Raw genomic sequence first — 15486 nt, forward strand, 5'->3', positions numbered from 1 at the left:
CAGGTAGATTCTTCGGCTTTTCTCTGTGCAAGGTGGAATTTTTTTTGCAACCATATTGACTTTAGTCTGAGTTTCAGAATCTTGATTTCCGAAAATGGGGAAAAGCCCGACAGATGTCTCAATAGCCGCGGGGCGTTCAATCAGCTCAATCACCTGAACTACTTCAATTGCAAGAGGCATTGAGCCAGATGCCTTTTGAGAGTTTAGTAAGGCAGGGTTTGCAGCATTTTTGGCTTGGTGGAAGGCCGTGTTAAACGACATGTCTAGAGCATTAGGAAGCCCCACATTTCCACTCTCCAGCACGCCGTTGTTTATGGGAATCTCTACCACAGATGCATCCAGTGATGATACAACGTTGTGCACAGGGGACCCCGGTACATTCCCTTCAATTGTGAGACTTTCCAGTGGTCTGACACTCAGGTTCTGAGATTGCAATGGCTGGAGCAGTCGTGTCGAATTCCTGGTCTGTTTCTCAGCATTAGACACGGCTTTTCCAGGGCATTGCAATTCTGGCCTTAATGCCTCAGTCATGTCGCTGACACAACCCAGATCTTCTCCTCTTTGTGTGATCCGAGATTTTTGAAAGAGGTACAAAGCTTCCTTCGCAACCTCTGCAAACAGTTTTTTGTCGACCGTGTCATTCTGTTTCACATTGTTTAAAGAATTCAATCCTGCCATTATATTGTGATTTAGCTCCTCTTGTTTAGGCTTTTGATCAGTGTGAGATAATTCTAAATGCAACACTTTTGAGCTCATCATGGCCAGTAAAGTTGTAATGTCTTTCACATTTTCGTTTAGAGATTCATACAGCTTGGTGAAGGGTGTTAAGGAAATAGCCATTGCAGATGTTAAGGCTATTAAGAGTTCATTTGCCGGTACATGCGCACAAGGGGCTGCACGTCCCTCTCTTCCTTTCTCCTGAGAGACACAGGGTACTCGTCTATACCAAGCTCTTTCTCGCCGTATTTTAGGAAAAGGGCGTTCGATAAATGACGAATCTCTTGCGGTTGAGTCATTTTCCGAGTCTTCACTAATTGTAGAAGTGATTTCTTGAGTTTGAGGGCACAGCCTGGGTGTAAAAGCTGCAATACTGTGTAAGGGCAGTCTTTTCTGAGAGTTTACTATGTTGCTCTGGTGTGACGATGATGTCTCGTCCAAGGATCCAGCAACCACCGGTTTGGGTCTTTTGTAGTTGCCGGATCCCCATATATCATGGTTTACATTTGTGATATTGGCGCAATTCTTTTCTGAAGAACTTTAGTCATCGTGTCCTGCACTGGGGTGGATGTCACAGACTGTTTAATTGAGTAGGATTTATTTAAATTAATCAGGTTTTGTAACACCGTGGAGACCACCTCTAAAGAGTTTCTCTTGTCAGCGGTGGGGGAGCCCGCATCACTGCCCCTCGGCGCACAGCCTAATTGTGAAACACACATTGCAGCACAAGTACGAGCTGCTGGTAGCAAGACCTCAGGGGTTAGTATTGATGGTAAAGCAGGGGGCGTAATCTCATCAACGATTGCCCTTGTGGTTAGGGACAGGTTTACAATATCACTTGTATCCTGAGAAGCACATGCCTCAAGCACGACATCAAAGCCGGCAGTGCTTCTAGCAACGAGTTCTACATTCTGACTCTCTGAGGCTGCCGCTGCAACGCGGCTGGCAAGGCGAGCCTCTGCCTGATCCAACAGGCGTTGCTCTGCCATCGCGTCTCCAACGGTCGCGGCGCATCCTCCCATCGCTTCCGCTTCCTTTGACAGGCTCCGCCCACCATCAACAACGGGAACTGCCGAGTCTGCCGACAGCGGCCTTGCCTCCCACTGCTCCACCTCAGTTCCAGCACTGGCCGGGGCCGCTGCAGGCTCCGACCGACCTAACACACAGAGAACACCCGCCGCCCCCGGAACGGGGCACGGCTCCCCCAACCCCACTGGTGAGTCATGTAGAACGACACGTTGAATAACGACCGTGCCGTTCATGGGAGTGCCAGTATAAGACACGTGTTGACTTTTATCTTCAGTTTGGTTCGGATTATTAGACGCGGGCATTAGGTGAATAGTGTCAAGGTGGGTAGGGACAGAGGGAGCGACTTGATTTGAACATGAGCAATCTTCGTGTAACAGAGGCTGAAATACATCGTTGCGCATCTGGGTGGCATGCTCTCTTGTAAAATCTGTGATTTCTGATGCTGAGCGAAAGGAAAAGTATTGGCTCACCTGTTTCTGGCGCGCACTTTTTGTCGGCAGTTCTTCTTGAATAGCCATGCGTTTGGATTGCGCTCTGGTCCTTAGAGATGGTGTTAAGTTGGATGGGTCCATCATCTGCACTGCGCCACTCGCCAAACAGCTAAACAGTGTCCTCCTCAGCTCTTAGTCCTCAGGGCTTAATGCCATAAGGGTGGTGGAGGCGGCCTTTTGTGTCTGCTGACCCGGTCAGGTGACTTGGTCAGGTGGGATTCAGTTAAAGACACAGGCACACGCACCTCCTTTCTCCTTTCTCCACTTGGATTCTGTCACTGCCACAGCCAAACAGTGTCCTCCTCAGCCCTTAGTCCTCAGGGCTTAACGCCATAAGGGTGGTGGAGGCGGCCCTTTGTGTCTGCTGACCCGGTCAGGTGACTTGGTCGGGTGGGAATCAGTTAAAGACACAGGCACACGCACCTCCTTTCTCCTTTCTCCACTTGGATTCTGTCACTCGCCACAGCCAAACAGTGTCCTCCTCAGCCCTTAGTCCTCAGGGCTTAACACCACAAGGGTGGTGGAAGCGGCCTTTTGTGTCTGCTGACCCGGTCAGGTGACTTGGTCCGGTGGGAATCAGTTAAAGATACAGGCACACGCACCTCCTTTCTCCTTTCTCCACTTGGATTCTGTCACTCGCCACAGCCAAACAGTGTCCTCCTCACCCCTTTGTCCTCAGGGCTTAACGCCAAAGGGTGGTGGAGGCGGCCTTTTGTGTCTGCTGACCCGGTCAGGTGACTTGGTCAGGTGGGAATCAGTTAAAGACACAGGCACACGCACCTCCTTTCTCCTTTCTCCACTTGGATTCTGTCACTCGCCACAGCCAAACAGTGTCCTTCTCAGCCCTTAGTCCTCAGGGCTTAACGCCTCAAGGGTGGTGGAGGCGGCCTTTTGTGTCTGCTGACCCGGTCAGGTGACTTGGTCAGGTGGGAATCAGTTAAAGACACAGGCACACGCACCCCCTTTCTCCTTTCTCCACTTGGATTCTGTCACTCGCCACAGCCAAACAGTGTCCTCCTCATCCCTTAGTCCTCAGGGCTTAACGCCACAAGGGTGGTGGAGGTGGCCTTTTGTGTCTGCTGACCCGGTCAGATGACTTGGTCAGGTGGGAATCAGTTAAAGACACAGGCACACGCCCCTCCTTTCTCCTTTCTCCACTTGGATTCTGTCACTCGCCACAGCCAAACAGTGTCCTCCTCAGCCCTTAGTCCTCAGGGCTTAATGCCACAAGGGTGGTGGAGGCGGCCTTTTGTGTCTGCTGACCCGGTCAGGTGACTTGGTCAGGTGGGAATCAGTTAAAGACACAGGCACACGCACCTCCTTTCTGCTTTCTCCACTTGGATTCTGTCACTCGCCACAGCCAAACAGTGTCCTCCTCAGCCTTAGTCCTCAGGGCTTAACGCCACAAGGGTGGTGGAGGCAGCCTTTGTGTCTGCTGACCCGGTCAGGTGACTTGGTCAGGTGGGAATCAGTTAAAGACACAGGCACACGCACCTCCTTTCTCCTTTCTCCACTTGGATTCTGTCACTCGCCACAGCCAAACAGTGTCCTCCTCAGCCCTTAGTCCTCAGGGCTTAACCAAACTTTGCAAATAAAGTATCTGGGCTGCTCTAAATTATTCTGGGAGGTTTGGTGAGATTTCATCAAGGGGTGGCAAAGTTATGCGGGGGTTCAACATTTTTTTTTTTCATAGACTGAATGGGCAAAAACTTTGTGCACGCCTACAGCCCAAACCGCTGGATGGATTTCAACCAAATGTTTAATTGGCCTGGAGTGTGCCGTGATGTCAGCAAACATTGGACGCGGACGATGGTTGGCTAAAGGGAAGTGTGCTGTATGTCACAATTTTGGGAAACGCCACCATTGTGTACCAGAGTATAGTGCACTACCGAAAGGGGCTGCACAATATGCTTTGCGACATGTGGTGGGTGAAAGAGGGGATGAAAAGCTTGGGGGAGTGGAAAGCTGTTAATTTTATATATTTCTTTAGGTGGAACAAGACGGTGATGTGCGAGTGGTGTCCCCGAATAATGCGTCAATTTGCGGTTACCTCCTCAGGCGACTAGCTTCTGTGGTGACTGCATTGACGCTTCTTTGGGAATGGGGAGTGCATTGCACATGACATCAAGATCTTCATATTGTGTTGAGGGGTGGGGTAGAGGTGCCGGTGGTTCTGTTACCTTTGTGGGTTCACATTCTTTTGCGCGGATGGCCAGGGATGCTGCAGCCGGTGGTTGTGGTACGTTTGAGAGTTGTGGTAAGTGGCCACATATATGTTCGAAGGACGATTTGGGTAAGTTATTATAACCGTACATTGCTCCATTACAGACAATTTTAAATGTGGCCCTCTCCTAGGGTAGTCACCTTTGCAGATTGATTGTGGAGGACACTTCAGACTTGCTGAACCATATTCTGTACTTCATTACACTTTTTGCCTATTACAGAGTGACATCCCACCATTTGCATTTGCAATGGCTTGCCCCTGAACACAGCATTGCCTTATGGATTGTAGTAAGATTCGCTTGCTCATTTCTCTGAAGAAGCTATAATATTTGGCTGCTCATTTCTCTGAAGAAGCTATAATATGGATTAAATCCTTTCATAGCAACAGGACAATGAGAGTCTTCTCCCCCACAGCAGCGGCAGACCCTATACCCATCACTTGTGGAGTGCACCAGGGACCTTGTGTCTCTCCTAGGCTATACAATATCTTCACAAAGCCCCTTTTCGATGATCTGGACCATCTTGGTATCACCTACACTAACTATGCAGATGATACTCAGATTCTCCTACCACTTACTGGGGATAATGACAAGGATTTGGCCTTGGTGAACAGTGTATATCTCATCATCCAGGCATGGATGGCCACCCATGGACTATGCCTGAATGATTATAAGACTGAGATTATTATCCTGGATACCCCCTCTACTCTAAAACAAACTGGGACATAAGTATTCTACCTTTAACATTGATAACAACCTCATTATCGCAGCCAATGAGGTGAAAACCTTGGGTGCCTACCTGGATTCTACCCTTACATTCAATAAGCAGGTCAACGCGATGGCATCTGCCAATGCATATACCTGCAAACTAATTAGAGCAGGTAAACCTTTCCTATCCAATAATAGCTGCATTTCCTTGGCCAGAGGACTCGTGCTGTCGAAGTTGGATTACTGGAATGTTCTTTACATTGGAACTAATAAGGCTAACATTAAGATAATCCAGCTTCTCCAGAATAATGCTCCCAGAGCAGTTCTTGGTATCTCTAGGAGAGACCACATTTCTGAAATTAGAAAATCTAACAATTGGCTCTCAACGTATGAAAAAATTCAATTAAAAGTGGCATCACTTACCTATAAATGCCTAAACAACTCTGCACCCTGCTATCTCTCACTCCTGCTTGACAAAATTGACCAGCTAGTACCAATAACCTTGTAGTCCCAAGATTTAAACTCTCGAGAGTTTGCCGGAGCCGCACCTATCCTGACCATTTCCACAGTTCTCCTCTCCGTACCCTTTTTGTATATATGTACTTGCTCAGTTACGCTGCGCATTTAAGATGTAAGTTGTAAGATGTAATAAGATGCCTGTTGTGTAATTAAGATGTATGTGATTCTGATGACATGTAACCAAGCTGTAAGTTATCTTTTGCTATGCGCCCTGATACTCTTGGGTCTGGTGCGCAATATAAGTAATAGAACAAACATAAAAGAAAACATATTGCAACATGAAATGATTTGTTTAGCATCACACATTTGGAATATGGCGCATTTATCCAGCTACTGACTAATGTTTCATTGTCGGGTAGCTTCACCTTCTGTGGTGAATGCAGGCAGACTCCATTGGGGATGGGGGGGATTGGAGATGATATTGGGGTACTATGGTGTTGTGTGTGGTAAGGCCGTAGCCCCTTCAATGCATGGCTGGGGCCCTTGCACCGAAAAGTATGTCCACTGGTTGAAAAGTATGTCCACTGGTTGCAAGTAGGTTTGACATTGTTGCTTTGTGTGTGTGGTTTGGCTGCATTGCATACATTGTTGGTTCCATGGTTGTGGTGATTTTTAGAACATCCTACAGTTGTCGGTGCATGGCTGGAGAAGCTGCAATGAGCAGTCCTGCAGTGTGTCCACTGGGTGCAGTGTTGGAATACTGTCCATATAGAAAAGGGTAGGGTTGAACTGGATCTTATATGCGCTTGGGTAGTCTGCAATGCGCAGAACAGTAAATGTTGTACTTCCCTATGTAGTGTTGGTTCTATGCAGCTCTTAGAGTGGTAGCAGCAGGACTAATGTTTTTTGACGATTTTGTGGTTTGGTTGGCAGCAACACAATGCTATGTGAATGGAAGTGGGTAGGGGTGCCAAACACTGTGGTATGTTTGTGGATTATGGTAACTGGAACATGTGTGCATGTATCGCTGTATTATGGTGCGGCGGTTGGGTCGAAGTGCCGCTGTCTATTTTACATTTGTGGATTCTGGTACCTGGCTACATGTTCGCCTGCATGGCTCTGTTATGTTGTGGTGGGTGTGGGCAAGGCCTAGACTTTTGGGTGCATGGCCAAAGGCCATAGGCCATAGGCCATGCACCCAAGAGGCTAGCCCTTCACCACAGCCACCACAACATAATGCAGCCATGCAGTTTTAACTCTGCATGTCTTTGAATGTGGTGACCTTTACACAATGGTTGTGGAGGCCATTTTGGACTTGGAAGAACAGCAGCAGTAAGTTGCTATGCGTACATTAGCATATGGTGTAGGTCATTGCACATGTTGCAAATTAGGAACTCACATGTGACCATTTGCGTTTTGCTAGGGTTTGCCCTTAATAAGATCCTTCCTATGTAATGTTTGTGAATTGTGGAGCAGGCCACAAGTCTGCATGCATGGCTCTATTATGTTGTGCTGGGTGTGGGCAAGGCCTAGACTCTTGGGTGCATGGCCAAAGGCTGTAGGCCATAGGCCTTGCATCCAAGAGCCTAGGTCCTGACCACAGCCACCACAACATAATGCAGCCATGCAGTTTTAACTCTGCATCTCTCTGAGGGTGGTGACCTTTAAAGAGTGGTTGTGGAGGACATTTTAGACTTGGTAGAACAGCAGAAGTGAGGTGATATGCATATATTACCATGTGGTGTAGGTAATTGTACGTGTTGCACATTAGGGAACCACATGTGACCATTTGCGTTTGCTATGGTTTGCCCCATATAAGACCCTTGTTTCACGAAGTGCTTTAAATTATTGTGCCATTAAAGGAAGTGCTCAGCATCACACATTTAAAATTTGGACAAGTTACACAGTCACCCACATACTGTTCACCACATCCAACACAACGTCATGCAGCCATGCATGCAAATATGTGGCCAGGGTGAACGCAGGCAGGCTCAATTGCAGATGGGGAGTGCATTGCACATCACATGAGCATTTAAACATAGGGTGTACTATGGTGTATTGTGTGTGGTGAGGGCCTAGTGCCTTGGATACATGGCTGGAGGCCTTGCACCGACAACTATGTGGACTGCTTGAAGTAGGTTTCACATGGTTGCAGTCTGTGTGTGGTTTGTGAGCATTGCATACATTGTTGGTTCCAAGGGCGTGGTGATTGTTGGCACATCCTACAGTTTTTAGTCCATGCCTGGAGCTAATGGAGTGAACACTCCTGCAGTGTGTCCACTGGGTGCTGTGTTGAAATACTGTGTGCATAGAAGTGGATAGGGTTGAACTGGATATTTTATCTGCTTGGGTGGTGTCCATGGTGTAGATTACTGTACTGCACTTTGAAGTATTGATTATTTGCACTTAATAGAGTGCTGGGAACAGGGCCAATGTTGTGAAGAGTTTGTGGTTCGGTTACCAGTAACACCATAGTATGTGAAAGAAAGTGGGTAGGGGTGCCTGAGGCTGTGTTGTGTTTGTAGATTCTGCTAGCTGTTACATGTTTCCATGCATAGTTGTATTACTGTGTGCTGTATTACATTGCGGTGGGTGTGGGCAAGGCCTACACTCTTGGGTGCATGCCCAAAGGCTGTAGGCTGTACACAGCCATCCACATACCCTTCACCACATCCAATGCAAGGTTATGCAGCCATGCATGCAAACTTGTGGCCAGGGTGAAAGGTGGCAGGCTTAATTGCAGATGGAGAGTGCATTGCACATGAAATGAGAATTGTAACATAAGGTATACTATGGTGTGTTGTGTGTGGAGAGGGCCTGGTGCCTTGGATGCATGGCTGGAGTTGAAAGGGAAGAAGGACTGTCCCTGCTTTACTGGGGCCCTCACTGTAGCTGGGAAAGCGCATGTGCCACATTCTGCCGTTCTCAGCATGGTGGCCATGGAAATGGAACTGTGGGAATTAGCCAATCAGGTGTCGAGGGTGTGCTTCACAGGAATGGGCTGTACGATTTCTTTCCAATACTCTGTGTAGTGAGGTTGGCAGAGATGGAGAGACCCAGAGTGCTGATCATGGGTGATACCTTTGTGCAAGATCTGCACAGGTATGCCATGCAAAGAGGCATTGCTGCTCATTTTGAGTTGGAAGGAGTGTAGGCTTTCTGGGGCACTGTCTATGACTGCAGTTTCGGTGGTATGGTTGAACCTTTGCAGATGTATGGCCTCTGTCAGTACTGTTAATGTTGTCGTGGTGCATTATGGAGCTCTACATTTGGGGTATATGTTGTGTAGATGTTTGCTCCGCCACCTAAAGAAGTTAATTGAAGCAGTGATGTCGGAAGGTTTTTTATAAACAGAAGCGTGTGTCAATTCATGTGCACTGCAGGGATGTTCTCCACCAACTATGACATCATTAATGAGCAAAATTTACACTGGTTCCATGCAAATGGTATTTCTTGGACCAGCATTGGCAATGCTGTTTTGTTTTAGAATGTGCAAGACACGTTGAAGAGAATCCTGTAAAAATGTAAGGAGGCAAAGAAAACAGAAACTCAGATAAACAGCAAAAACAAAAAAAAGTTCTGTGCAAGCACGTAAAAAAAGGCTCTTTTTAGAGCCACCACTAACGACGAAATCCCGTACCTTGGTTAAAATGTATTCCCCCACTCCTGGCGATGTCGATTAATCTGGATGCAGAAGTCTTGCATAGTTTCACAGAATTTTCTACTGGAGGTGCTTGCGAATGACCCGAGACTTGTACTTTGAATGTTTAACGGTACATATGGAGTGTAGCAGAGAACCGATAGTGTTAGATGCAGCAGTCGTCCATGTGATTGGTGGAAGCGTGTGTGACTGTTTAACAGTACCCAACGAGGGAGTGTTGGACAAAAATAGTGCAAAGGGAAGAAGGACTGCTCCTGCTTTACTGAGGCGCGCCCTCGCGGTAGTTGGGGAAGCGCACGTGCCACATACTGCCCTTTGTAGCATGCTGGGCATGGAAATGGGACTGTGGGGATTGTCCAATCAGGTGCTGATGGTGTGCGTCACAGGAAAGGCCGGCAATATTTGTTTTTATTACTCTGTGTAGTGAGGGTGGCAGAGATGGAGCGACGCATAGTGTTGATTGTGGGTGATGCCTTTGTGCTAGATCTGCACAATTATGCAGTGGAAAGTGGCTTTCATGGCAATTTCGATTCAGAGGGAGTGGAGGCTTTGTGGTGCGGTGTCAATGTGTGCAGTTTCGGCGTTGTACTTGCACGTTGTAGACAAGTGGCCACTTTCGCCACTGTAAATGTTGTGGTGGTGCACTTTGGAGCCTTGCATTTGGGTTTCATGGCTTGTTCGCCTGTGTTCTGTCAACTGAAGGAGTTGATGAAAGCAGCGAAGTGCATTTTCCCACTGCAAATGTGCTTTTCTCATACATACCACCAAGAATAGTATGGGACTATTCCAATCAATGTTGTCGCCAGCCAGAGGATGGAAGGGGTCTTATCAACAGAAAGATTTTTTGAGTGCTGCTGGGATGTTCTTCCGTGACAATGACATCATTGGTTCTTGGCATGTGCACCTTTTCAATACAAATGGCATTTCATTGTCCACCAGTGGCAACGCTACTTTGTTTTATGATCTACAGGCTGCATTGATGATGTTATTGTAAGAATGTGAGGAGGACTACAAAACAAAAACCCCTGTAAAGACCAAAATAAAAGGTGTTTCTTTGCAAGCACATTAAAGAAAAAATAAATGGCTCTTTTCAGAGCCACCACTACAATCGAAATCCCCTACCCTGGTTGAAATGTATGTACTCACTCCCGCACACAGTACGAAAAGTCTGCAGATATTGCGATAGTTCCAGGATTGCATGTGTCTCATCCGAGGCTTTAGCGGATGGCGGGCATGGAAATGGGACTGTGGAGGCTAAGGGATTTGCTCAATAAGGTTTCTGGGTGTGGTTTATACACACAGACTGGTACAGAGTGTATTTGTACACAGAAATGCAGAAGTACGGTTATGGCTGTGTGTTTCATGAGCCAGAGGGTACGGCTTTTGAGAGAGTTCTGAATACATTGATTGAAAGTAAATGCAAAACACTGTGCAGTGGTTGCTCATTTTGGATTCTATCGTGTAGACGTGTACTGGTATGGAGTACATGCAATGAAGTGGCTGATTATGGTCCGTCTTTGTGCCACTTTGGTGATGCACGATCATGCAGACATTATTATTCTTCATTGTGAAGGAAAACGTTTACAACATGTTACCGGAATTTCTGTGCTGTTTGCGATGAAGGAGGCACTTGTCCAGGTCGTGCGTATATTTCTGAACTCCTGCATACTTTTTTATCGCATTACGCAGACACAAATGTTCTGCAAATGGAGAAAGCGAAGTACATTGTGAAGTCTATTTGTGCCTTGTTACGACATGTGGCCATAGTTACGAAATGGAAATATTATGTTTCACAGCACGAAGATTTTTTCCCACAAATGGCGTTCATCTTACTGATCCTGCCATTCCGATTTTTGTACTATGTGTCCAAAATCCCTTGCTGCGCTTCTTGGAAGTACAGCAAGCATTTTTGTAGTAGGTGCTGCGCACTTCAACGCTTCGAAATGCAAACCAACATGAAATAAACCCTCTTTTTACAGCCAACACTTTCTACCCAATTTGACTGCAATGTTTTCCACAGAGCCACACCTCCCATTATTTACTGCGCAATCTGTGGAGCGTATACGCTGCGCGGCGGCCTACATCTGTTCATTGCCAATTCCATTTTTCAACTCTGAAAGGAGTTTTTTTTTTCCTTTTTCCATTGGTTTGTATTTATGTTGGTCTTCTAACACACGACACAGAAGGAAAGGAAGGGAAGGGCGGTACGGAAGGGACACCACCTACAGGTATAAGATAGGGCATGTGCAGAGAGAGGAACATGTTGGGTGTCCCTCACTTAAGTAGGCGGCAGTCATTGTCATGCTCCCGGACCGACCCTTCCCATGCACTTCGAAGTTGCTGCCCCCTGTAGAGTAGCGCATCGCAGTACATGCACAATACAATGCCCTTTGCCAGGTAAGGGTCTGCATCGCAACATATGGTCTGCAAGGAAGTTTTTAGCAGGAGCAGATGTGGAGAATGATGTAGAGGAAAGTAACCTAATGCATTATTGGAAGGGCAGAACCCTGCCCACTGGTGCCTTGTGTTTCGATTTCAGGTGTCGTCACATGGAGTTTGGACACTTCATTGTACGACATAAGCCGTAGGACCAGCATTCACAGAGATGAGTAAATTCTGAAATACAAGAATGCTTTCAACAAGGAGAAACAGAACTTATTACGTGGAGCAAGAAGATCATTATTCAGCCAGCCCCATGCAGCCACATTACTTTTTAAACCACCACTGATATTCTTTGAGATCTGAAGAATCTGCTGCTCACTTAGTTGTTTTTAAATTAACTTCTATGTGAGTAACTAAGCAGCACCAGCTTTGCCATTTTGCAGACTCACTAGAGACTGTCACACATGCAGTTAAATCTTTTCTTCAAATCTACAACCCGTAGGTGAGCCCTTGACACTTTCCATCACGGTGCTCAGTACAGTGCCGGTGTGTCTGTTTCATGGGTCATGGAAAGATAAGCAGCACATCAATCAAATGAATGGGATATTTAACACGCCCACCGTACACTGGAGGATGATGTTCCTTGTTTGCACTGGCTCTCTGGCAGCCAGATCTGCTGCAGCCATAAATTGGTAGGTTTGCACAGCAAAATACATAGACGGTAAGACTGTTTGAAATACGGTAGCCTACCGTATGAATCCATAGGGTTTTCGACAGGGCTGGTGTTACCAGCATACAGAGGATGTCATATGCATGCGCGTAGCTGTGGCATGGACAGACGTGTTATCCCACAACTACTTAAAATTGCATTAGAAGATGCAGCCGTGCAGCCAGTATTGGAGTCCTACGGGTACCTGCATTGTGATTACACATACACTGGCCAGGGGCCGTCTCCCTAGGAAACCTCCCTATTGCTTACCTGCAGCCATTTCGGACAATACTGTGCGCCACAGAATCACCATGCAATGTTAACACAAAAAGAAAAACCACTCACATACTCACCAAAACTTAACATGTACACCTTTCATTTCAAAGATACACAGACACTATTAGGAAAGGGAAGGAGTAGCACAAATGGATAAATACACATGGGAATGTGGCCTTTCAACAAGTTCGTCATGAGGGCAGCCATGGATTCTGCGAAAAAACGTTGTTAAAGGGCCTCATTACGACCCTGGCGGTAAGTTACCGCCAGGGCCGTGACTTTACCGCCATGGTGCTAACTACGTTAACGCCATGGCGGTAAGGGGATTTACCGCCCCATTCCGACCTTGGCGGGGCGGTAAATCCCCAATCCCCATTTACCCTTCCCCATTCCCATTTTTGCCCCATAGGGCATAATGGGAGTGGGGAAGGCGTTAATTACGCCACCGTAAATTACGGTGGCGTAATTAACACCAAGTTCCCTTACCGCCATGGTTTTTTACACCCGCTAAAAGCAGGTGTAAAAACCGCCATGGCGGAAAGGGAACTCGTAATTGGCGGTAAGGGGTCGGCGCAGCTAACGCTGGCGCTAACCCCTTACCGCCAGGGTCGTAATGAGGCCCAAAGTCTGTTATGGCAAAGTTGCGTTTCTAAAAATCTATCCAATTCAGTGAAAAAACGTTGTTAAAGGGACGAAAAAAACTATGATAAAGAAACATTATGGTTCAAGTGCCCTACTAAAGACCTATCAAATTCACTGAAAAAATGTTGCTACAGGGACATTATGGTTCAGTTGCCCGAAGAAAAACCTGTCAAATTCAGTGCAAAAAAATATTTTTGGATGTGACACCTTACAGTTACTTTGCACTAATAACAACCTGTTCATGTTATTCATGCTACTTAACCATAACATCCCTTTTAACAACGTTTTTTCACTGAATATATATATATATATATATATAATGGCGAGAGGAGATGGTGAACCGCACTCCCGCGGGCCATGCGTTAAAAACGCACTCCAAAATACCGGACAAAACTTACAAAGACACTGCCTGGAAAACAGATGTCTTTAATGTTTTTTTTATAAAAGATAAAAATTGCATTGTACAAAATAATTGACAACACATAGACAGCAACAGGTAGACAGGCAAAAGCAGGACGCCATGGTACACAGCCTGCAAAACAACGCGTTTTGCGCTAACTCAGCGCTTGATCACGTGATATGTATATATATATATATATATAAATATATATATATATATATATCGTTCACAAGTCCCCACACAGTGGTGCTCAAACCTAACTTCAGCGGTTGTTCTTTGAATCGGTCGTGAGAAGACCGTTTAATTTACAGAATTCTGCCTCCTCTGCAATTCAGCATGAGTATGTTACTAAAAATAAAGAGCTCTCTGTCCGGTGTCACGTGCTAAAAAACATTACATGTATTATGCAAAATACAACTCACATGTGCAAATTGTCATATTAAAACAAGTCAGCATGGACCTACAAACATGAAAAACTGCCCTTGGACGCTCAAACAACCGCCACGCATTCCATCCCTAACTCGGGGACTTCCTCAGGCCAAATTTGCAACCAAGTATTGCGGGGCGCTTTTTATCTCCATTACCATCCCCAAGTTTAACATGTGACCAATCATGTGATTACAACAACTAACTAAGAGAGACCAATGGAGTTATTTATAGACGTTTGTCCCGAACTCCTTTCAAAGCCTTATAGACAATATTCAACAAAAGGGAACAAAACGTCTTTCTCTTCTACTTATTCTCCAAACTCTACCCCTATTCCCACACACGGTCCGTGGACAAATAAAGGCTGCGTAAAGGGTTTTAAGAATCAAATAAAATACTATTTTATTAAGGAAAAAACATAGCACATAGTATTCTTAAAAGTCAACATATCTAAAAAGAATGTAAAACTTAGTGCACTGTGATTAAAAAACCACAATAAAAGTTCTAAATCAGTTTTAAATAAAATACTGAAAAAAACTTTCACAAACCTGCCTAGGTGTCAATTATACACCCAAAAGAAAGCTCCTGCCTACACAAATCTAAACGAAGCAGTACAACAAAAATTTAAACCCTGGTGTATAGTAACGCTTTTGGTAGGTAGCACCTTAAAACAACCCCTGTTCTAGGTTTGTTGAAGGTGTGTTGATAATTGTTAGGAATAAGGGCTGGTGCCGCCGGGGAGTAACTAAGTTTGCTTATTAAAGCATTGGTAAAGAGAACTACATTTCCCAGCATTCCGGGGAGGACCTGTAGTTCAGCGCAAGTTGCCGCGCGTTGCCAGCTGCAAGTAATGAAAGGCAGCATAAAGCCAACACGCTCGCGCCCGCAGGTGTGGCTTATTTTGTGTTCCTGGATGGGTGTGGTCAGAGCGAGACGTGAGCGAAGCTTTCCTTACAGCCCGTAAGACTTTGGAGCAAGACGAAGCGGGCGGACTGGCTGGCAGTTGATACAGGGTTTTCTTTAGACTCTGAGTGGTCCCGTGGGGCCGCTCGGAGCTAGATAAGTAACGGGCACATTACGCTGGTAAATAATGGGAAGCAGGATGAATGCGGGCGGGCTGGTTGACAGTGGATACAGCATTTTCTTCAGACTCCGAGTGGTCCCGTGGGGCCGCTCGGAGCTCAGATAAGTACTGGGCACATTACGAGTTTACAGCAAAGTGTGTGTTTTCAGTGAATCCTTGTTAAGGACTTCAATGCTTAATACTCGTGTGTTTAAAGGCACACGGCAGAGTGCGGACAATGTTTATGGTTGCTAAATCAGCAACATACAGTACAGGACATTCAGGGTTAGGGGCTGTTTGG

Source organism: Ambystoma mexicanum, chromosome 13 (assembly GCF_040938575.1).
Source record: "Ambystoma mexicanum isolate Mex_15411 chromosome 13, UKY_AmexF1_1, whole genome shotgun sequence".
Lineage (NCBI taxonomy): Eukaryota > Metazoa > Chordata > Amphibia > Caudata > Ambystomatidae > Ambystoma > Ambystoma mexicanum.